This window comes from Erinaceus europaeus, chromosome 23, assembly GCF_950295315.1.
Source record: "Erinaceus europaeus chromosome 23, mEriEur2.1, whole genome shotgun sequence".
NCBI lineage: Eukaryota > Metazoa > Chordata > Mammalia > Eulipotyphla > Erinaceidae > Erinaceus > Erinaceus europaeus.
Genome location: NC_080184.1, coordinates 10,207,997 through 10,232,163, shown reverse-complemented (window position 1 = coordinate 10,232,163; position 24,167 = coordinate 10,207,997). Strand labels below are relative to the sequence as shown.

Genomic DNA, 24,167 nt, shown 5'->3' with positions numbered 1-24,167 from the left:
AGCCCGATGCCAACACGCAGGAGCCCGATGCCAACACACTGGAGCCCGATGCCAACACGCAGGCCAGCCCACAGGAGCCGGCTCTCCACCGCGTGGCGCAGGACACTGGGCGCGGGATCCCTCCATGCTGCTGGAAGATCATAAGTTAGTATGATTATATATTAACACCATTCCCACCACCAAAGGTCTGTGTTCCTATCCCCATGCCTCGGTAAAGGAGCTGAAAATCTACCCTCCTCACACACACACCCCACCCCATCCCCAGAGGTTTTTTTTTTTTTTAACTGTAGTGCAATACTCCAAACTCAGTCAACTTCTGTTTTGTGTTTCCATTTCTGTTCTACTTTCTCAACATCTGTTTATGTGTGGGATCATCCCATACTCACCTTTCTCTTTCTGGCTTATGTAACTTAACATAATTCCTTCTAGTTTCATCCAAGATGGGTAAGAAGGTGGATTCATTATTTTTTAAAATATTTATTTATTCATTCCCTTTTGTTACCCTTGTTGTAGTTATTATTGTTGTTGTTATTGATGTCATCATTGTTGGGTAGGACAGACAGAAATGGAGAGAGGAGGGGAAGACAGAGAGAGGGAGAGAGAGACAGACACCTGGAGACCTGCTTCACCGCCTGTGAAGCAACTCTCCTGCAAGTGGGGAGCCAGGGGCTTGAACCTGAATCCTTATACTGGTCCTTGTGCTTTGCACCACCTGTGCTTAACCCGCTGTGCTACCACCGGACTCCCGGATTCATTATTCTTAATAGCTGAGTAGTATTCCATTGGCTATGCAACAAGAAACTGAGGCTTCCAGCCCACTACCGCCCCTGGCCAGGTCCCCTTGAGTCTATCCCTGGGGGGGAGGGGCTTGGAGCCCAAACGGCCTCCTAGATTTCCTTAACTTGGTGTCTTTGGCCTAAGAGACCCCCCCCTCCCCTATTCCGGGGACTGCCCAGTCTTCCTCTAGCTCCTCTGGCAGGTTGGGCACAGAGACCCTAAGCAGCATCTCCCTATCTCCCACCTGTGTCCTCAACCAGCACTCGCTCTTGTTTCATTTATTTTTTTATATTTATTTATATTTATTCCCTTTTGTTGCCCTTGTTGTTTTATTGTTGTCATTAGTGTTATTGTTATTGATGTCATTGTTGTTGGATAGGACAGAGAGAAATGGGGAGAGGAGGGGAAGACAGAGAGGGGGAGAGAAAGACAGACACCTGCAGACCTGCTTCACCACCTGTGAAGCAACTCCCCTGCAGGTGAGGAGCCGGCGGCTCGAACTGGGATCCTTAACTCCTTTTCTTGCGCTTTGTGCAATAAAATCTAGAAACTGGGAAAAGATTCTGGCAGCTCCAATCTCTATGGTTACATCATAGGTAGAGGTCATATGGAATTCAGTCTCCATAGTAACAGATGAAGAAGGCAGATCCAAGCTGACACTACCCTGATGGTCCACAGCCCTCTGGATTCTGAACCCACCAGCACCAGAGAATGGACAGTGTCAGTGTCCATACTGAAATTCACATTTTCTTCACTCAAAACCTTAAGCTCCTGATCCCTAAAATGTATGTTTGACCTTGATGTTATACTTGTGACTGGGACCCCTGAGAACTGCTCAGGCTCCACTTAAATACAGACCCCTTTGGAATATAATTAAAATATGCCTACTAGCTATCTCTAGAATGTAGACACCCCCCCCCAACTCTTCATCTGCACTACTCCAGCCTTTAGGTTCATAATTAATCAACAACTTGTTTGGGTTTATATGTTAAATCTATTTTCAACCACCAGGGGAGACAGAAAGGAGGAGAGAAAGACAGACACCTGTAGACTTGCTTCACTGCCTGTGAAGTAAACCCCTCTGCAGGGAGGGAGCCAGGGCTTGAACCAGAATCCTTATGCTGAATCCTTGTGCTTTACACCATGTAGGACTGGATTCCTATTCAAAACTTTTCCCTGAGTGTGAACTTTCATCATTTTTTTTCTTTTTTGCCTCCAAAAAAATTATTATTGTGGGGGGCTCAGTGCCTGTACCATGAGTCCACTGCTCCTGGAGACTACTTTTTTCTCTTTTGTTGCCCTTGTTTTTTTATTATTGTTGTGGTTATTATTGTTATTGATGTTGTCATTGTTTATAGGACAGAGAGAAATGGAGAGAGGAGGGGATGACAGAGAGGGGGAGAGAAAGACACCTGCAGACCACCTTCACCACTTGTGAAACGACCCCCCTGCAGGTGGGGAACTGGAACTTGAAACAGTATCTTTATGCTGTTCCTTGCACTTCATATGTGCACTTAACCTGCTGTGCTACTGCCCAACCCCCTCTTTTAAAAAATTTTTATTTATAAAAAAGGAAAAACTGACAAAAAACATAGGATAAGATGGGTACAATTATGTTTTTCTTTCTTATTCAGTGCCTGTGAATGAACCCAGGGCCTCTGACTATTCACAACACCATTGCTGAGCTACCTTCCCACTCAAACTTTCTCATTTCCTAGAGGCCTTTTCCTAGATAAGTCTGCAATTCCTCACACCAGATGAAAGAATTCATTGCAAATCACAAGGCTCATCCTTTCAAGCTAAAATAAGAATTTTATAAAACATACATCTGCCAAAACTGTGAGCCTGAGAAACTTTTATTTTCCACTGAGATGATAGTCACATTTACAAACATAATTAGCTGTCAGGCCAAATGCATGATGAAATATATAAAAAATAAATTTGTGTCAATAATGTATCCACATCATGAATCATCTACAATGTGATCAACACACAGTGGCTAAAGAGATGCTCACAGTGCTGACTATGGGAGTGAACTCATATAAAAAAGAAATTTCATTAACATAGCTCTTTATTTTTTATCTTGATTTTTTGCTATACTTTCACATAATATCAAATACAGATACCTGAAAAGACAGTAAATCACCCTGTCATTTCCAATGTCCTAAGAGTGGAGGTTTTATATTTTCTTTCTCTACTTTAGAAAACAACTTATCTCAGAATGAATATGAGTGAAGAAGTGAGAATCCAGTTGTGTTACATGAGCTGCAAATATGAAAAACTTTCAGTCACTGGCAATGTCCTAAGAATATTCAGTCATTTTCCCTAGAAATAATGACCCTTTTGTTACTAAACGTTGGTTAGAATATTATAATCTTTCCAGTGCATTTTCCATCATTGCAAGTGTAAGTGAGTAATAAAACACTAGAGGAAGTAACATGCCTCTTATTCTTAGGAAATGCCAAGTCCTATGTGAACCAAATGATTTGGTTAAACCATCCAAACTATCAGTAGTATTTGGTACTAACACTGCTGAGAACTGCAGAACCAAGCAACAACTCTGGTACAAATAAAACTGGACACACACTGAAATAAGTCAGTGCCCAGACTTTGAAGAAAGCCCCTGAATGTATGAGTGGCAGCACCTGTGACCTCACGGAGTGTAGCCTGGGGGAGCACAGCTGTTATCAATAATGTCTCTAAGTGACTCAAGGTGATCTTAAGTACAAATGAGGCTTCTGGGTAATTCACCAGGGTGTAGACATAGTGTTTGTCAGTAGAGTGTCTTATAAAGTCCTGAAGTCAGTAGACCAAGCTATAGAGGATTTGTGTGTTTCATTAGGGGGAAGCTCCTGAATACAAAGGAGACATTTTCTTATTCTCCCTGGAGGAGGCACTGTCCCTGACTCTGCTAAAACAAAGAACAGGAGAGAGTGACTGTGGCAATTACCGGTCCTCTGCCTGTGGGTGTGGTGGGGTACGGAAGGGCTACTCTTGCTTGTCTGAAGGATATTCTGAAAAGGCATCTGTGATTCTTCAAAATCATCTGCTTTGAACTAAAGGCTGAGCAGGAAGAGCAGAGGAGAACATGGCATATTCTCAGGTAAAAGTTCATCCTTAATGGGGCTATGCTTGTTTTTCCTGCTGATACCCCATGAATCCAGGAACTGCACAAAAGACCATCCCTGTTTCTGCTGCTCCTGCAAAGAGACTTTGATTGCTGTTCATTCTCAATTTTCATCTTATGAAAATAGCCATCCCTTTAGAATACTTCCTGATATTCTACAAAACTCTCTCCACAGCTTTGATTCCAGACAGTCTACGTGTCAGGACTATTTTCATCATGACATGTGACCTTCAACTGTTAATATCTTCCCTTAATATCCTCTTTCTGAGCTCTGATGGAACTGGAGCTCAGAGTCCTCTAGTGATCTTTCCCTAACATTTCTCTCCCTCTGGAAGTATGGACCAAAATTCCTTTTGGGGGTGCCAAAGGTAGGACCTCTGACTTCTGTAATTGCTTCTCCACTGCAAATGGGCATTATCAGGTCAATCCATACCCCCAGCCTGTTTCTTTCTTCCCCTAGGTGAGTAAGGCTCTAGAGGTGAGGTTCCAGGCCACATTGGTGAGGTCATTTGCCCATGGAGTTCAGGAATACTATCTGCAACTTGGTGTCTGAAAGGCAGTACTACTACTAGCGTTTGCCCTTCTTCCGTAGCCAGTCAACAGCGTCAGGTTGAGCCTGATGTCAAGTTTCGAGACCTCCTTTGAATCTGGAGAGGTGGCAGTCGTTGACTATGTGGGTCCTAGTCTGTCTGGAGCCGCAGGGGCAGTTCGGGTCGTCTCTGGCTCCCCAGCCATTGGAACATAGCGGCGCACCGGCCATGGCCTGTTCGATAGCGATTGAGGAGGGCCCGATCATAACGTGCTAGGTCAAAGCCGGGTTGACGCTTGCAGGGGTCTGTGATGAGGTGTTTGTTCTTGACCTCAGCTGACTGCCAACTCTGTTTCCAAGAGACTGGAACAGAGAAGTTCAGTGTAGGCGTAGGGGACCAGATTGGGTGACGAGACGTCAAGCGTTGGACAGGGTGGGCGAAGATATCCGCGTATATTGGCAGGTCCGGTCGAGCGTAGACGTGGGAAATGAACTTAGATGATGCCGCATCCCGACGAATATCTGGCGGGGCGATGTTGCTAAGAACTGGCAGCCATGGAACCGGGGTGGAACGGATGGTTCCAGAAATGATCCTCATGGAGGAATATAATTTGGAATCGACCAAGTGGACATGGGGGCTACGGAACCATCCTGGGGCACAGTATTCTGCAGTGGAATAGCATAATGAAAGGCAGTAAAAGGCAGGAAAAAGTGTTTAATAAATAGGAACCAGAAAATAATAGGTTTCTTAGAGTGGCAAGAAGCTAAGGTATGTTCCTAAGAACTTGAGCTTTATATTTAACATGCTGGTTGACTAAAAAGATTGTCTGAGAGATAGTGTCATAGTAGAGAAAAGGGATAAAAATTGTTTTAGGGCAGCAAGTAGCTCCCAAACTTGAAGAAAAGATATAAATACTATTAGCTCTTTATTCCATCAGTCGACCTAGGGCCCATGTGTTTTCATAGTTAGCACAGGAGCCTGTATAACCTCTGAGACATTATCAGTTTGCTCTTGTTGTCCATGGTCACAGCTGGGGACATTCTAGGGAGCCTTCATATCAGGACCAGTCTTCCTCAAGTGGCAGAGTAGGATGACCCAGCATCCCTTTGGAAATTGTGGCAATCTACTTTGTCATGGACTCGCTACTTCATAGTAAGGGCAAGTTCCTGGAGAGGCCCCTGAATATCATCATATTCCTGAAGGAAGTAACCAGTGATAGTGGGTTGGGGGTGCTACTTTTTACTCCTACTTTGCAATTTCAAGAAAGAAAAAAGTGTTATACTATTAATGTTTCCCACGTGTATTCAAATATAGAATCTACGAGTACAAATAATAAAAAATAACATCAAAGGCTTGCTCTTTGGCCCAGACTACATCATGTCTCTTTCTCTCCTGGAACCACCATGTGACCATAAAGCTTGTGAGGCCTCTTCCCTTTCTCTCTCTCCCCCATAACATGTTTTATTCTAAACAAAAGTTTAATTTGCCTAAATATAAAAAACCATCAAAGTAAAAATCGAGAAGCAGTAATTCTTACATCATATAGTGGTTGTCTTCAGTGTGAGATTAGCATAAACTATCCTACACAGAAAAAAGTTATTAGACCATTTATCTTTAAATTTGTTGAAATGTGGTAGTTGGGTGGTAGTGCAGTGGGTTAAGCGTAGTTGGTGTGAAGCACAAGGACCGGCATAAGGATCCCGGTTTGAGCCCCTGGCTCCCCACTTGCAGGGGAGTCGCTTCACAGATGGTGAAGCAGCTCTGCAGGTGTCTGTCTTTCTTTCCCCCTATCTGTCTTCCCCTCCTATTTTCATTTCTCTCTGTCCTATCCAACAATGACATCTATAACAACAACATCTACAATAAAAAACGAGGGCAATAAAAGGGAATATTTTTTTTAAATTGTTGAAATGAAAATGCACTGCTCTAGACAATTAAAGTGTTTGGCATGTATATATCCCAGGATCACACATGACTCCCTCTACATGGGAGAAAGTTGCATTGCTGTTCCTTTTTTTCCCCTACATTGTCTGTTCTTCTGTGTGCCTATAGAAAAAAGGAAGGCTAAGGTGGTGCAGAAAGAAATAAAGGAAGAAAGAAAGAAAGAAAATGTGAATCTCTCTCAGTTTATAACAGTGTCTGTCTCTGTGTATCTGATAAAACTATCACCATGTGATATATTCACATTTGCACGCTATATTGTTTTGAAATATTCTCATTCTAAAAACTGGTAAAAAAAAAACAAAAAAACCACTCTTTGTTATGTTTCCTCTGTGTGTGTCTCTTTCTTCTCAAGATATATACTGTTTTATGTTTTTTATTACCTTTATTTGTTGGATAGAGACAACCAGAAATGGGGTGGGAGAAGATGGAGAATAGAGAGGAAGAGAGACAGAGAGACACCTGCAACAGTGCTTCACTAATCACAAAGCTTTTCCCCTGCACGTGGGGACCAGGGACTCAAACCTGGGTCCTTTCACATTATAACATGTGTGCTCAACCAGGTGCACCACCACCCAATCCTGATATAATCTATTTTATATAAATTAAAACATGCCGGTTTATTCATTTGTTGGTAATTCACAGATATGTCTCATGAAAAAAGACTATCATTATTGTCACAGTTTATGTAGTATTATATATTTTGAGTATATTAATAAATGCATAAAAATGGTGCCACTTAGAGCAAATATTACTCTTCCATTTCTCTGGGACATATACTTTCTTTTAAAAAAAAACAGGTCTTTTAAATTTTTATTATCTATATTTATTGAATCAAGAAGGTAGGGGAGATAGAGGAAGAGAGAAAGAGGGACACTATAGCACTGCTTCACCACTTGCAAAGCTTTCTGTCTGCAGGTGGGGACCAGGGGCTCAAATCCACATCACTGAGCACCGTAACATGTGTGCTCAACCAGGATCACCACCACCCGGCCCCTGGAACATACACTTCCTATATGTATTTCTGTTCTGAGTTTCACTATTAGCTCTCTTTTTCACTTTTCAGTTGTGAGCTCATCAAGAAGAGGCAAAGGCACTAAATATTTTTAAAATGAGCTAAATAATAATGTGGAAATGCATCCAGGCTCAGAACCCCGGTGGCATAATCTGAGTTTAACTTGTCAACATCACTGCTAATGTGACAACCTGTGCTGGTGCCTTGGTTTAATCATTTATCCTCCAAGAAAGTGCCACCTCTCTAGTGATTTTTGTATCACAAGAGAGATTGCTATACAGTAAAATATGTGAAATGTATCCAATCAGCTAATTCTGAAGATTCTGCACATTGAGAAGCAGTATTTCATTGTCTCCTCCTTTTACTGTGACCTCTGCCCAGAAACATCTTTTTTTTTTTTTTTTTTAATTTTAGGAGGCATTGACTCTCAGGAATGTGTTCATAGAATTCTCCCAATAGGAGTGGGAATGCCTGGACCAGACTCAGCAGGATCTGTACAGGGATGTGATGTTAGAGAACTACACAAACCTGGTCTCATTGGGTGAGCATAACACTACAGACTTCCATTCACCATACAGTTTCTTTTCCCTAGTATGCGATGTGTTTTTTTTTTTTTTTATTTAAGAAAGGATTAATTAACAAAACCATAGGGTAGGAGGGGTACAACTCCACACAATTCCCACCGCCCAATCTCCATATCCCACCCCCTCCCCCAATAGCTTTCCCATTCTCTATCCCTCTGGGAGCATGGACCCAGTGTCATTGAGGGTTGCAGAAGGTAGAAGGTCTGGCTTCTGTAATTGCTTCCTCGCTGAACATGGGCGTTGACTGGTCGGTCCATACTCCCAGTCTGCCTCTCTCTTTCCCTAGTAGGATGGGTCTCTGGGGAACCTGAGCTCCAGGACACATTGGTGGTGTCTTCAATCCAGGGAAGTCTGGCCGGCATCCTGATGATACCTGGAACCTGGTGACTGAAAAGAGAGTTAACATACAAAGCCAAACAAATTGTTGAGCAATCATGGACCCAAAGCTTGGAAAAGTGGAGAGGAAGTATTAGGGAGGTACTCACTGCAAACTCTAGTATACTTCTGCTTTCTTACTTTGGTGCCATACTCCAAACTCAGTCAATTTCTGCTTTGCGTTTCTACTTTTTTTTTTTTACATGCATAACATTCCCCAGATTCCCATTTAGCAATAAAACCCCCACTATTTCATTCATCATTTTTCATGGACCTGTATTCTCCCCACCCACCCACCCACCCCACAGTCTTTTACTTTGGTGTAATACTCCAATTCCATTTCAGGTTCGACTTGTGTTTTCTTTTCTAATCTTGTTTTTCAACTTCGGCCTGAGAGTGAGATCATCCCATATTCATCCTTCTGTTTCTGACTTATTTCACTCAACATGATTTTTTCAAGGTCCATCCAAGATGGGCTGAAAACGGTGAAGTCACCATTTTTTACAGCTGAGTAGTATTCCATTGTGTATATATACCACAACTTGCTCTGAATGACTCTGAAAATGTCCAATAGTTCTAGGTTATCTATCTCTTCATTTAGCTCCCTTATGTCTTTACTGATTTTCTTCCTGGATGATCTGTCAAGTTGAGATAGTGGGGTGTTGAAGTCCCCTACTATGATTGTGTTACTGTTAATATATTGCTGTAGCTCTTTCAGTAGAAGTTTGATGTATTTAGATGGCTTCTCATTGGGTGCATAGATATTAATAATTGTTAAGTCCTCTTGATTGACTGATCCTCTGAGCATTAAGTAGTGTCCATTCCTATCTTTTTTAATCTTATGTATTTTAAAGTCTATCATGTCAGATATGAGAATAGCTGTTCCTGCCCTTTTTTGTGGGCCATTGGCTTGAATGATAGTTTTCCATCCTTTCACTTTAAGTCTGTGTTTGTCTTGTTGCGTTAGGTGAGTTTCCTGTAGACAACATATTGTTGGGTTGTGTTTTCTGATCCATCTTCCTACTCTGTGTCTTTTAATAGGTGAATTCAGGCCATTCACATTTATTGATATCAAAGATTGAAGATATTTTAACGCCATTCTTGTAGAGTTTTAGAGTGTTTTGATATATGTTCTATTTGTGGTGGTCTGGTTGTTTATAGGAAACCTTTCAGAACTTCTTTCAAGGCAGGCTTGGTGATGGTTGCTTCCTTCAACTGTTGCTTGTCTGAGAAGGTTTTGATGCTTCCATCTAGTCTGAATGACAGTCTAGCAGGATATAGTATTCTTGGCTGAAAGCCTTTCTCATTGAGCACTCGATAGATATCTTGCCATTCTCTTCTGGCCTGTAGTGTTTGTATGGAGAAGTCTGCTGCTAATCTTATGGGTTTTCCTTTGTAGGTGACTCTTTGTTTTTCTCTTGCAGCCTTGAGGATCCTTTCTTTATCCTTATTCCTTTCCAATCTAAGTATGACATGTCTTGGTGTCTTTAGGTCTGGGTTAATTCTGTTTGGGACCCTCTGGGCTTCTTGAATCTTTATGTCTTTGGTGTTGTCTAGACTAGAGAAATTTTCAGCTATTATGGCCTGGAGAACGCTTTCTTCCTCCCCTTCTCTTTCTTCCTCTGGTAAGCCAATAATGCGTATATTGTTTCTTTTGAAGTCATCCCATAGGACTCTGTTGTTGTTTTCAGCATCTCTTAATCTCTTTTTGAGATCTCTTACTTCTTCTTTAGTTGTCTCTAATTCATCCTCAATCTTGCTAATTCTGTCTTCAGCCTCATTGATTCTATTCTCTCTGCCCTCTACTGCTTTCTGGAGTTCATCTATTTTGTTGCCCTGCTCTGATACTGTTTTAGCTTGTTCAGCTAGTTGCCTTCTTAGCTCAGCAATTTCAGCTTTCAGCTCTCTAATAACCATGAGATAATTAGAATTTTCTTCCATATTCTCATTTGTTGTTCCTGCAGTTCTGATTACAATTTTTTCAAATTCTTTACTCACTCCTGTTATTATTTCCTTAGCTAATGTTTGGATGTTGAACTCGTTGTTTTGTGCTTTGCCCTCTGGAGGACTTTTAGCTGGACTCTTGTCCTGGTTCGAGTCTCCATTATTTTTTCTTGTTGTTTTAACCATTTTATATAAGTTAAGAGGTTTTTCAATCCCTGAGTTGGAGTTCAGTGGTGTAAAAGCCTTTTTTTTCCCCCCTGTAGGCTATGGTAGCCTGAGGGCTTTTAAACTATCAATAGGCTTCTTGGCTTAATCAATGACTCCTGACCAAGAGATAAAGCAGGGTGTGGCAGAGATAATCCAGTGGTTATGCAAAGAGACTTTCACAGCCCTTCAGCTATGCCACCGAGGTATAGGTCTTCTCCTGAGTTTCCCGGTTAGATCTCTGTGCCCTGGTGTCCCTCCCTGTTGCTGCTCCAGATTCTGAGGGTAGTAGCAATGGAGACTCAGAGTTGTACTTGGTGAGTCTCTGGGGAGTCCTTTCCTCCCTTCAGCTGTCCCCTTGTTGGTGGAGCAGACTGGAGGTGGTGTCTCCACTGACAAACTGTCGAACTGTTAGCAGTCACTTAATCTCTCCTTAGGCCCCTCTCTCCTCTCTGTCACCAGCCACGCGTGTTTGTACTCACGGGTGATTTACTGGGTTTCTGTGGTCATTCTAGTCCTGTCTTGTTTCGGTCCGGGTGGTCTCCTTTGGTATTCCTAGTTGATCCGGGAGAGGAGAGGAGAGGAGAGAAAGCGATCTCCCTAGTATGCGATGTGATATTTCCTGATTGCTTCTTTTGTTTATGGTACTATGTCACACCTCTGTATTGAGTTGATATTTCACATACTGGTGACTGATATAGAATAGAAATTTTATGATGTAGCCTCACAACCCAATTTCTCATTTTTGAGGTGATTTGCAAACTTCAGTCTGTACTAGTGGTCATTTTTTGTTTAATAAAATACTTGTTGACTTCCCAATTGAAAGTATGATTTCTACTCCTTTTTCCTTCAGTTGTTATTTGAAGTAGAATGTAGGGTCTGAATTTAATAATGGAACAGGGGGCCTTGCTGTGGCACACTTGGTGGGGTGCACACATTAGCAGGCGTGAAAATGTGTTCAAGCCTCTGTTCTCCATCTGAAGGGGTGATTTTCTCAAGGTCCCTATCTGTAAAGGGGAAGCTTGACAAATGGTGAAACAGGATGTTGGTATCTTTTTTTCCCTCCTTCCCTTTCAATTTCACTCTGTCTCTGCTAAAATAATGAGTATACATCTTTAAAATGTGACAAAAAAAAGATGTTGGGAAATTGTGAGGAGCCTCACAAAGCATTAAGCTACCTCCCCCTGCTCCACCCTACATTCCTGATACATATCTACATAATCATTGTGTTGCCTGAGAGATCACCACCCCTTCCATTCCTTTGATCTATCTTCTTTCTACCCTTAAGAGCTTCCCTTCCTCCAGGGTACTATTATTACTCCCACCAGTTAAAACCCACGCAACAGTTGCTAAGGAAGTTTCTACCTTCCCAGCCCCTTTTTGCCTTTCTCCACCCACTTCCTAGCCATTTCTGTTTCCAACTTGTCACTTCCAGGTCTGGGCTTTAAAAGCGTTGGCTCTCTGATCAATAAACATTGCATTTGCCTCATTGCCACATGTTTGGTTCCTGAGTCACTGAATAAGTAGCATCCCAGGCTGGCTCTGGTTGAGTTCTCTCCAACCCAGAGAGTACGTGCCTGAAATAATTGAAATAATTCTAGGATTTTCAGTAATTTCATGTTTTTAGTGAACACAGTAGAAGATTGTGACCTGTCTATTTTTGAATCCTCATTATCTCGAGGATCAGTCCTGGAAATAGTGTCATGAGATGACACAGTATCTCTGGTATCAGAGAGCTCCTGGAACAGCAGCTGAGGCTCTGGAGCCATGGCAGGAGAGCCTTTCCATCCACCCTCCATAGAGTCTGCCTGCCCACATCTTGGTCCTGCTCCCTCCCAAAAAGGATGGAAGAGGGACAGAGAAACACCTGCAGCAGTGCTTAACCATTTGTGAAACTTTCCCACTTCAGGTGGGGAACAGGGGCTCAAACTTGTGTCCTTCTGATTGTAATATTTGTGCATAACCAGGTGCACCACCACCTAGCCATTTCCATTGCCCTTTGATAAAAACTATACGTGTTATTTTTTAAGAAGTAAGCATTTTGAATAGTTGCAGGTCTTTTTTTTTTTAATGTCAGCACTCTTCATCTCATGTAGAAAAGTATATGGAGAGAATGAGAAGGCAACAGTGGCATTTAAAATAGAGTTCTGAGAGTCGGGCAGCACAGCAGGTTAAGCGCACATGGTGGCAAAGCACAGGGACTGGCGTAAGGATCCCTGTTTGAGCCCCCAGCTTCCTACCTGATGGGAGTCATTTCATCAGTGGTGAAGCAGGTCTGCAGGTATCTGTTTTTCTCTCCCCCTCACTGTATTCCCCTCCTCTCTCCATTCCTCTCTGTCGTATCAAACGATGATATCAAAAACAATAACTACAACAATAAAACAAGAGCAACAAAAGGGAAGAAATAAATAAAAAGATAAGAGTTCTAACAATATAGTTTTAAACATTAGAATTGTTTGAGAAAAGCTGATAACATAATGACTATTGAAACACTCTCATAACAGAGGTTTCCAAGTCCCAGGTTCAATGCCCCACATTACCATAAGCCAGAGATGGGCAGTGCTCTGGTAAGAAAAAAATTAAAAAGTATATGCATGTTTCTAAGGTTTATGACTGGTATCAATTATGGGATCTCCAACTGCATGGGAAAATAACCTGAAGAAACTTTGACAACACAGGTCGTCATAGTAACTGTAGTTGTCATTCATTTTCCCTATGTTTCAGAGAAAAAAAAGTATAAGAAATGGTTAGAAGTTGGGGCTGGATGGTAGTGCAAGGGTTAAACGTACATAGTGTGAAGTGCAAAGACTGGCTTAAGGATCTCAGCTTGAGCCCTTGTCTCCCCACCTGCAGGGGAGATTGCTTCACAAGTTCTGAAGCAGGTCTGCAGGTGTCTATCTTATTCTCCTTCTCACTGTCTTCTCCTCCTCTCTCCACTTCTCTCTGTCCTATCCAACAGCAATAACAACAACAAATATAACAACAATAAACAAGGGCCACCAAAGGGAGAAAATAGCCTCCAGGAGCAGTGGAGTCATAGTGCAGGCACTGAGCCTGAGCAATAATTGTGGAGGGAAACAAAAATTAAGAAGTAGAGAATTAACCTGTCATCTCTACCTGCAACACACAGACTTTGAGAGGAACAAGTGAACCTGTGGCTTCTTTTTTTCTCCTCAATCATTCTCAGGTAAGAATATCCAGAGTAAGCACAACTGCATCTTTAGAGTAGTCTTTAAACATACCAGTGCAGTCTCTTCACCTGATGATATGTCACCTGCAAGAAGGACACAGAAATAGATACAAGGTCCAATGTTGTAATCTATTGTTGTCTAAGAATTTTTGGAATAGTGAACTCCTTGGAGACCAAATATGAGTTTCTTCTTTCTGCTAGGGAGCCCCCTCTCCCTGCCCCAGATTCTATTTCAGTGATGGGGAATGTGGGCTGCACTGACCTGCCTCTCCATGTAGAGCTACCCCTGGAGTCCCTCCTTGGATCAAAGCCTGAACTCATACTGAGATTCACTATCTGAGAGTTACCCCAATTACTTCAGTTCTCATCTTTACATTGCCTGGAGTCCAAACTAAAATGATGCTGATAGTCACAGCCAAAACCAGAAACAGAATCAGTGCAGAAGTAAGAACATAAACAGCACAGGGTGAGGAGTAATTGGGATAACATACTTCATTACAATAGTCAAACACACACACACACACACACACACACACACACACACACAGAGCAGGGTAGATAGTGTAATGTTTATGCAAAGAAAGTCTCATGCCTGAAGATCCAAAGCCCTAAATTCAATACCCTGCACCACCATAAACCAGAGATTAGCAGTATTCTGATGAGAAAAATAAAAGTAAAGAAAAGGTTCTTGTGGCCAGGCAGCAGCACAGTGGGTTTAGTGTAAGTGGCATGAAGTGCAAGGACCATTGTAAGGATCCAGTTTGAGCTCCCAGTCCCCCACCTATAGGGGGGTTATTTCACAAGCAGTGAAGCAGGTATGTAGGTGTCTATTCCCCCCATTTTCTCTCTTGATTTCTCTCTGAAATATCCAGCAACAACAAGAACAACAAAAATAAGGTCAACAATATGGGAAAAAATGGCTTCCAGGAGCAGTGAATTCATAGGGCAGGCACTGAGCCCCAGCAATAACCCTGGAAGAATAAAATAAAATAAAAATGTTTCCTTGATCTGCATTTACTGAAACCCTGAGCCCTGTGAGAGCCAAGCAATCATCACTCCACTGGTCACAGCAGGATGCTACAGAGTGCTGACTCCCAGTGCTGAACCCCCAACCTGATCACCCTGCCTAGAGCCATCCAGCATTTTCCTTATCCCACAACATGAACAGGCCCCGACTCCAGGTCCAAGCACCCATACTCAGGATAGATCACAGTCTGAGAGTCTCCCCACTTACCTCAGTTCTCACATTTACATTGCCTGGAAGTTTAAACTAAAATGACACTGAGAGTCACAGCCAGACAGAAACAGAAACAGTGCAAGAGGCACACACAGGCTTTTTGTTGTGAGTCTACTGGGAATCCTGTGGTGAGTAACATTCTATAGACCTGCCTTCTCAAGCTTAAATGGGCCCAGAAATCACACAGGTTTCTGGGACCTACTCTAAGAAATCACAATTCGAGTTTTAGTTTTAGTTTAGCTCGGCTTAGATTGCGCTGCGTCCAGCATGAATAAAGAGATACTGCGTATAACCCCCCCCCCCAAAAAAAAAAAAAAAAAAAAAAAGAAATCACAATTCAGCGAGTTTGTAGTCAGGACCAGGCCCTCACACCCTAAGCCCCCTGTGAGGGATGCTGTTGCTCGTCTAGGTCCATGATCAGAAGTGCTATGCTGGAAACCTTTGTGTTGTTAACAAAGAAACAGGCTGGGACTGGGAGGTAGCTCACCTGGGAGAGTGCACATCTTGTGTTCAGAGGACCAGGCCACAATAAGTATCCCTAAATGGTAACTCTAGGGATACTTACGATTATTTTGTTTATTTAATTGATTTAGTTATTGAGGATACTGGGCCTCTCCATGCATGGTTTTTCCATTCCTAGTTCACTTTTTGTTCACACAGAGAGATAGAGAGAGAGGGACATGAAGAAGGCCAGATAGGTACCCTATCCAGAGACAATATCTGAGGCCACCTCTATCATTTTAGCTACTGAATCCTAGCTATCTCTTTCTAGAAAAATAAGTGTCAGTTCTCTATTTTCTGTATAATACATTCACTAATTTAAAATAATTGAAAATAATTTAATAAAAATAATTGAAAATTTTTACAAAATTGCTTTAAATTCTGCTAACCATCTGTAAGCAGATGACAGGGAAGACTAGCTCTGCACATTCACGGAAAAGTAATTATGCTTTTATGAACACTTTTCATCTGTTTTTCAAAAGGGGACATTCCTGGAATATTTATGCAGGTGACACTCTCTAAGACCAGAACAACATGAATATGAACATAAACAGCACAGGGTGGGACAGGGATGGGCAGCAGGTTTCACTATAACAGTCAGAAAAAAAAGTAGGTGGGTGGGGATAGATAGCATAATATTTATGCAAAGAGACTTTCAATCCTGAGGTTTCAAAGTCCCAAACTCAATCTGTTGGGCCACCATAAACTAGAGTTGAACAGTGCTTTGGTGGAAAAAAAAAAAAAAAAAAAAGGAGGGAGGGGAAAGCTTGCTTAATTGCATTGACTAAAACCCTGGGCCCTGTGAGAGCCAAGCAGTCAGTGTTACACTGGGCAGAGCAGGACACTGCAGGGTTCTGACCCCCAGTGTCTAACCCCCAATCTGATCATTCTACCAGGACAATATAGCATTTCCTTTATCCCCCAACTCAGCCAGGAACCTGATTTCAGGTCCAGGCACCCATACTCAGGAAAGGACAGAACTCTGGACCCCGTGTTCTTGGTCCCATGGTGAAGCAGGTAGGACCCCAAGGAAAACCCATGGTGACTGACAGTTGAGAGCAGTCAGATGTTGGGAGCAGAACAGGCCAGAAGGACACCACACAGTTTATAAAGGTGGGGGTCATAAAGCAGGACTGCAGAGAGGACAGCCAGGAGAACCTGGACACAGGCTGCTTCCAGATGCATCTAGGTCACTTTGTTTTTAAATTATCTTTATTTCTTGGATAGTGACAGCCAAAAATCAAGAAGGAAGGGGGTGTTATCAAGAAAGAGAGGCAAAGAAACACCTGCAGAACTACTTCACCACTCCTAAAGATTTCTCCCTGAAGGTGGGGACCAGGGGATCGAATCCAGGCCCTTGTGCATTGTAACAGGTGCGCTTAACCAAGTGCACCACCACCCCGCCCCTACTTCTATGTCGCTTTGAAGCAGCCCGCCCAGACCTCTGTCCTCAGGACCTGCACCCACCATCTTCCTCCTTGATTCTTCAGACTCTTCAGTGTCCTCTCAGCAGTCTGTTGGCACCATCCTACCATCAGGACCTAGAGAAAGAAATGGAGACAGTGGTAACAGCTGCAGCACTGACTGCATCACTGCTCATGAAGCTGAACCCTGCAGGGCTCTTGCTCATGGTTAAGTGTGTGCTCAATGTGGTGTGCCACTGAACAGCCCCATAAATAAAATATTTTAAAATAATTTCAAAATACCTCATAAATTTTCATCCTCTGCTACTTAGAGGGTAAATAATAAGAAAGGGAATTAAAGAGTGCATTCCACATAGAACTGATGATATGATTAGGATAATTCTTGATTTTTCTCAGAGTGTTGGCAGCTCCATGGGGGATGAAAAGTTATGCCCATGTAACTGAAGAAGAAATTGAAATTTAATAGACTTGCCACTTCTGCACCCCTAGAGTGGCTGTTATATTCCACTGAGCCCACTTGAAGATTACATGGACACAATAGGCAGAACCTCTGGATTCTAACACTCCAGGGACCTCTGTTCCTGTTGCCCAAAGAACCTTCATTTGGCCCAGAGATTGGCTGCTCCAGGGACAGGGAGTGTCCACAGAGCACCTGGCTCTTCCACACACCTCAAAAAGTGCCAGGAAGACAGGGTGGCTCTGCCTCCTGAGTTCATTGAGGCATCATGGCTGCATTTTGTGGTGTCTCATTAATATCTAATGCCTGGGTGGTGGTGCATTGGTTGAACACACATATTTCAATGCACAAGGACCCAGGTTTGAGCCCCTGGACCCACCTGCAGGGGAAAGCTTCTTGAGTGGTAAAGTTGGGCTGCAGGTGTCTCTGTCTCTTTCCCTCTCTAGGTCCTCCTTCCCTCATGATTTCTGACTATCTCCATCCAATAAATTCATAAAAAAAAAAAAAATCTAAGGCCCATGTTCCAGAAGGTGGCACAGTTTAAGCTGCTGGCAACTTAAGCATGAGCTCCTAAGGGGACATAGAGTCAAGTGATGGAATGCTGCCACTCAGTGTTAAACCCCTCTGAGATTACATTTTTCAGCAGAGAAACAGAGAAAGATACAGGAACGCTGAAGATTCCTCCAGTCAGCTGGGATATTCTCAAGAGTTTCATGTATATGACAAAGCAGCTGTACTATCCATGTGATTTGAGTCCATACCTGCAGGGGGAAGCTTCAAAAGCAGTGAAGAACTGCTATAGTTGTCTCTGTTTATCTCTTTCTCTCTTCTTTTCCCATTTCAATTTCTCTCTGTCCTCTCAAGTAAAATAAATAAACTTTTATAGTAAAATTAATGTAAACAATGTTGGGGGGGGTGAGTGAAAGGGACAGCTGATCCCAACAATTTGACACAGTGCTATAAAGAAAGAAGGCAATAGTCTTCCTCATTCTACATAAAAATGTATCATTTTAGAGGTTAGGTGGTGGCCCACTGGGTTCAATGAATATGTTACAATTTAAAAGAGTTCAGGTTCAATTCCCTCATCCCTAACAACATGGGAGAAAGCTTTGCAAGTAGTGAAGCACTGTTATAGATGTGTCTATTTGTGTCTCTTTATTTCCCTTTCCTCTAAAATATGGATGCCTCCATCCAATATGTAAATATTATAAAATTTTAATTATTATTTTGTTATTATAAATGTTGCTATTGTAGTGTCTCAGTGCCAGCACTATGAATCTACCAGGCCCAGTAGCCATTTTTCCGTTTTGTTTTTTTTAAATCTATTTCATTCAATAAGATAGAAATTGTGAGGGAAGGAGATAGAGGAGAGAGATATACACCTGCAGTCCTGCTTCACTACTCACAAGCTGTTGCCTCTGCAGGTAGAGCATGGAGCTTGAATCCAGGTTTCTGTGCATGCTAATGTGTGTGCTCAACTGGGTGCATCACTGGCTGTTCCTCATTCTACATTTACTGAAACCATGGGCCTTATAAGGGCAAAACAATCGATGATAAACAGGACACGGGTGGAGGCTGCAGAGTGCTGAGCAACAGTGCTCAGCTCCCAGCCTAGTCACCCTGTCTGATGTCTTCCAGTTTTTCCTGGTTCTACAACCCAGGAAAAGCTTCTGATTCCAGAGCCAGAATCCTCACTCAAGGATAGAGCAGGACTCAACTCCAGCTCTCATATGAGGAGAATCAGTTCAACCCCAGGGAAAGTCATGCTGGAGGTTGAGGGCAGAGTCTGACGTCCAGTCAACCTAAAAGGAGACAAGATAGATCCTGGAGAAGCTTTTCTGCAGCCTAAGGCCTGGGCTCCTATCAGGATGTGGAGGACTCAGCCAGAGACCTTGGCCTCAGTGCTGCTTCCAACTACATTCCTGCATCTTTGAAGAAACCTCTACACCTGCCAGCCCTGGGGACACACACTCACTGCCCTGTGCATGGCTCCTGGCTCTCAGCAACATTATTCTGCTGGTCAAAGTCATCTTTCCAAGAACAACTCCTTAGGGAGAGAAACAGGAATTCTGGTGGCTATGGGGTGGATTATCTGCTCTCTTAAAAGAGTAGTTTTTTTAAAAAAAATATAATGTTTTATAATCAAACTTACCTTGTTTTCCAGCAAGACTATTGCTTAATCATATAAAAATAGTACCATCAGTGGGTCGGGAGGTGGCTCTGTGGATAAAGCATTCGGCTCTCAAGCATGAGGTTCTGCGTTCAGTCCCTCAAAATATATGTACCAGAGTGATGTCTGGTTCTTTCTCTTTCCTCATTTCTCAATAATAAATATATTTTTAAAAAATAGTACCATCAAACACTTTGTACTGCAAAAATTAAGATAGTATTGTTGGTCTGGGACTATGCAACTACTATTCTCCACTGCCAATTATTTCCAGTAAATATCACTACATACTGTGACCATGGATGGTTGTTAGCATTTACATTATAATGAATTAAGATATTAGTGCTATCTTTGAATTACATGATTTTTAGCTAGACATTCTCATAAAATTAGATATTATAACTGAAGAATGGCCTATATATAATTGGGTATTATGGAGAAAAAAAAGAACTATGTCACGCTCACATGCAATAGTTAATAACGTATTGGGTAGTTTAACCCAGTAGTATTGCTGTAATTTCTTCTTCTATTGCTATCCTTAGAAGTTGTTAATTAAAGTCTTATATCTATGAATAATTTAAAGCAACTGTGCTAGATTAAGTTCTTTCATACTAGCTTAAAGGTTCTATTTTTACTCCTTGATAGATTTTGTCTTTTACTTTTTTTTTTTTTTACCTGCACACTGATCAGCCCTGCCTTATGGTGGTGAGGAGGACTGAACCTGGGGCATTGGAGCTTCAGGCTTCACAGTCTGTATTCATAACCATTATGCTATCTACCTCACCCTCCTTGATAGAGTTTAGGTATTATTATTATTATTATTTTACCACAGCACTGCTCAGGCCTGACTTTTGGTGACACAGGGCATTGAACCTGGGACTTTGGAGCCTCAGGCACGAGAGACTCTTTGCATAACCATTATGCCTCTACTCCCACAATTTCATGTATTTTTCATATGCTTCCTCACTCATTAGATCATCCAGTTCTGAAGGGTTACTCCCTGACATCTTGATCAGCCACCCATCTGTATAATAAGATTTACTAATGAGTCCTGGATTTTCTCCAGGAGTCCTATTAATTTCAGTTACTTTATCCTGGTAGAGGTGTGTGTTGGAGGGCAGCTTAGGGAAAGCAGCACCCTTCCCTCTGCATCATGGAGGAAGCCAGAAGGGACAGAGGCAGAGACAGAAGCACCAGCACTGCCTCCCTACCAGACTGCAAAAAGGGTCACAAAATGCTGATGTGAGATCACCTAAAGACACATCCCCTGAGGCTCCTGTCCTTCCCCCAAGAAACTTTAAAGCTTGCAAGACCAGGAGGCTCTGGCCTTCCTCTCTCTTTGTGTCAGTGTAGCCATGCTACATGGCTTGTGCTTCCTTTTTTCCTGTCCTTTTTTTGCTCCCAATACTTTGTCATCACCCTGAAATGTGACTGGCTGTCTTGCAATTTCCCTGTCAGAGTCAGTCTGGAGTTCCTCCAGGAGGGAACAAGAATGGCCCCAGTTAGCTACTCTCTCCCCCTTAACAATGAGTCTAGTTCAGTAGCAGCTTGTGCACTTTGAAAAGTACCAAAGTCATCTGTTCCATTTGGTCTCAAGTTCAGGTAGACTACACTAAGCCACATCTCCCAAAGCTTCCTGTGCAACACTGCTGAAACCCACCATTCCATTACTATCTTCTATTGTTACCCATTCTTATCTGTCTGTGGATTTACCTACAGAGACAGGTCTCAGCATTCACAGGACTGCATGCCGGCACCCTCCGGGTCAAAGGAGCTCACTGCACTCCTGGAGCCAGGCTGTGAGCAGGCAGCAGAGTGCAGTCATCAGCACAACGATCAGCACCAAGTCCTCAGGGTGCCGGGTCACAATGTTGTGTGACATATGGTCAACTAGCAGAAAAGAGAGTGAGCATGAATAAGGTAAGTGCGTGAGAAAGCTGGTTGTAGTGTAGGTTTTTAGCTGCTGAATCTTCTAGAGGATTACTCAAGACAAAGGTCCCTTACCATTTCTGGTGTTAATAGTTCTCCAGGCACACCCCCTAGAGAAGCTGATAGGACAGCATGCCCGTCACTTAGAAATCTCTGATGGTGATTGGGTTTAAACATTATCCAATCAGAAGAGGAGGTGTTTGTGTGTGGCAAGGAATTCATCCAATAAACTCTGAGACCTTGGGCATGGACCAATCTGGGCTGTCGGTGCGTGGTGCAGATAGTCTTGGATAGAAGACACTCCAGGAAATAAGACCCACTAGCGATCCATCCTGTGTTTCTGGGGCCCTCCAGTTTTCTGTGTTGCTCTCAGCATCTGCTGATTTGCACTTTGGAGAGGAGACGTCAGGAAGTTCAGCACTGGATGGAGTTTCGTAAGTGTCCCTCATTGAGGCTGAGATTGGGAGGGGTCGCTTGAGTCTTCCCAAAATATTCTGGAATGCAGCCTCGTGTCTGGGCCTCTCCCTGGTCAGTCCGCCATATCCACCCCGAGACTGGATTCCTCTTGTGCTGTCCCGATTCTTGTGGGGGAACTAAACAGGGCGCTCTATGGAGAGGGGGTGAGATCACTCCTCCTTTCCCTCCCCCGCTTGTGTGTGTCAGTGATGCAGTTTCTTGGCCCCGTCCCATTCCCTGCTGAGTGTCTCAGGGTCTGGCCCAAGGTGAGGCGAGCAAGGAAGGAAGGACCTGCTGACCCCAGGCAAGATGGGCAGGTCGGGGGTGTCAATAGGTTGGTCAGCAGCATCTTGCACCTGAGTTAGGTCCAGGGAAGCTGTGATTTCTGTCTTCTTTGGGAACTTGGATATCAATAGATCTCAACTAAGGGTTTCTTTAATTCTTTCTTACCTTTACTTCTCTTTTTTAAGTATTTATTTATTTCCCTCTTGTTGCCCTTGTTTTTGTATTGTTGTAGTTATTGTTGTTGTTAGTGGACAGGACAGAAAGAAATGGAAAGAGGAAGGGAAGACAGAGATGGGGAGAGAAAGACAGACACCTGCAGACCTGCTTCACAACTTGTGAAGCGACTCTCCTGCAGGTGTGGAGCCGGGGCTCAAACCGGGATCCTAATGCTGGTCCTTGAGCTTCGCTCCAGGTGTGCTGAACCCATTGAGCTACCGCCGGACCCCCTACTTTTATTTTTTTTAGTGATAAATTTTAGATTTCTGTTAAATTATCCCTGGAGCTGCTTCATTTGAATCCAGCAGAAGTGTTTCAGAATTGTCCTGTCTTATAATAAGGCTGTTGGTGAATCCTATTGATTTTTTTTTTTTTTTAACCATCGCACAGTTCAGCTCTGGTTTATGGTAGAGTGGGGGATTGAACCTGGGACTTTGAAGCCTCAGAAATGAGAGTTAGTTTGCATAACCATTATGCTATCTACCCTCCGCCTGTTGGAGAATCCTAAGCAGTCCCCCACCTTAACGTGAGGGGCATGAAGAGATGCCTAAAGAGTGTTCACACACTTATAGTGGCCTCATTGTAGTGTGCAGAAATTGAGAATATGGGGTCCTGCTCACTGCCTGTTCCCAGCTGGGAACCAGAATTTGTTATTGTTTTTTATGTTCCTCATAATTTTATCATAACACTGTTCAGTTCTGATTTTTGATAATCTGGGGATAGAAGCAGAGACTTGGGTGTCTCACTTGAAAGTGATTTGCATACCCACCCTACTAATTAGCTCAGCTACTTGTAGTCATATTAAACAATATTTTTATTGATTAATTTTGCCTAGAGTCAGAGAGAAACTTGAATGGTAGTGTAGGATAGAAGGGGAAAGATAGGGGCGGGGCGGTAGAGCAGCGGGTTATGCGCATGTGTCAGGAAGCTCAAGGACTAACATAAGGATCCCAGTTTGAGCCCCAGGCTCCCCACCTGCAGGGGTGTCACCTCACAAGCAGTGAAGCAGGTGTGCAAGTGTCTATATTTCTCTTTCCCTCTCTGTCTTCCCCTCTCTCAATTTCTCTCAACAGTGATAATGATAAACAAGGGAAACAAAAGGGGGTGGGGAGCCTCCAGGAGCAGTATATTTGTAGTTCAGGCACCAAGCCCGAGCAACAACCCTGGAGATAAAAACAAAACAAAACAAAAAAACCAAGGGGATGGAGAGACACACATATAGTGCTGCAGCTCCAGTCGTAACTCTTCCATCATCTGGAGACCAGAAATTGAACCCAGATTGTGAGCAGAGCAATGTGTTTACTCAGCTAGGTCCACTATCACCATCTGGCATCTGTAATTAGGTTTATTTTTATTCGCTTTTGTTGCCCTTATTGTTTTATTGTCGTAGTTATTCTTGTTGTCCTTGTTGGATAGGAGAGAGAGAAATGGGGAGAGGAGTGGAAGACAAAGAAGGGGAGAGAAAGACAGACACCTGCAGACTTGCTTCACCACCTATGAAGTGACTCCTCTGCATGTGGGGAGCCGGGGGCTCGAATCATGATCCTTATGCCGGTCCTTGCACTTTGTGCCATGTGTGCTTAACCTGCTCTGCTACTGCGCAATTCCCTTTCTCAACTTCTTTTTATGAGTGGGATCATCCCATACTAGTCTTTCTCTTTCTCACATATCTCACTTAACACAATTCTTTCTAGCTCCATCCAAGATGAGTCAAAAAATGCAGCCATATTTTCACTTATATAGAGAGACAGGATGTTCAACAAACACTGGGCCATGCACAAAGCAAGAGAGGCATTCTGCACAGTGAA

General features: G+C 42.9%; 3 protein-coding genes, 2 long non-coding RNA genes and 1 other non-coding gene across 16 annotated transcripts in view; 3 read left to right on the top strand and 3 right to left on the bottom strand.

The window, feature by feature from the left end:
* The window catches only part of LOC103127428 (zinc finger protein 709-like), a 393,603-nt gene that overhangs the window by 44,615 nt on the left and 324,821 nt on the right, over positions 1-24,167 (bottom strand). The window lies entirely within an intron of this gene.
* The window catches only part of LOC103127427 (zinc finger protein 709-like), a 426,106-nt gene that overhangs the window by 299,082 nt on the left and 102,857 nt on the right, over positions 1-24,167 (top strand). The window contains exon 1 of one of the 5 annotated variants that reach the window (XM_060181682.1): positions 21,709-21,836. The exons of 2 other annotated variants lie outside the window; for them this stretch is intronic. The gene's annotated coding sequence lies outside the window, so the exon portion shown is untranslated. Of the gene's footprint in view, positions 1-21,708; positions 21,837-24,167 lie in introns of those variants that run through there. 2 more of the 5 variants (XM_060181675.1, XM_060181680.1) reach the window with 2 other exon arrangements.
* Positions 1-24,167, top strand: part of LOC132535538 (zinc finger protein 850-like) — a 340,468-nt gene that overhangs the window by 299,097 nt on the left and 17,204 nt on the right. The window lies entirely within an intron of this gene.
* On the top strand, positions 13,088-13,218 carry LOC132535700 (small nucleolar RNA SNORA44). Its single transcript, XR_009547414.1, has one exon. It is a non-coding gene; the product is annotated as a small nucleolar RNA SNORA44 (small nucleolar RNA).
* Positions 13,491-24,167, bottom strand: part of LOC132535541 (uncharacterized) — an 85,000-nt gene continuing 74,323 nt past the window's right edge. Inside the window, exon 6 of the long non-coding RNA XR_009547320.1 lies at positions 13,491-13,771. This is a non-coding gene — a long non-coding RNA (uncharacterized LOC132535541). The remainder of the gene's footprint in view (positions 13,772-24,167) is intronic.
* Positions 15,750-21,462, bottom strand: LOC132535540 (uncharacterized). 2 transcript variants are annotated; one of them, XR_009547319.1, is made up of 4 exons: positions 21,187-21,462; positions 19,459-19,526; positions 19,278-19,353; positions 15,750-16,966 (listed from the first exon to the last, which is right to left on the bottom strand). It is a non-coding gene; the product is annotated as an uncharacterized LOC132535540 (long non-coding RNA). The 2 variants fall into 2 exon arrangements; XR_009547318.1 differs by having other exon boundaries at positions 19,282-19,353.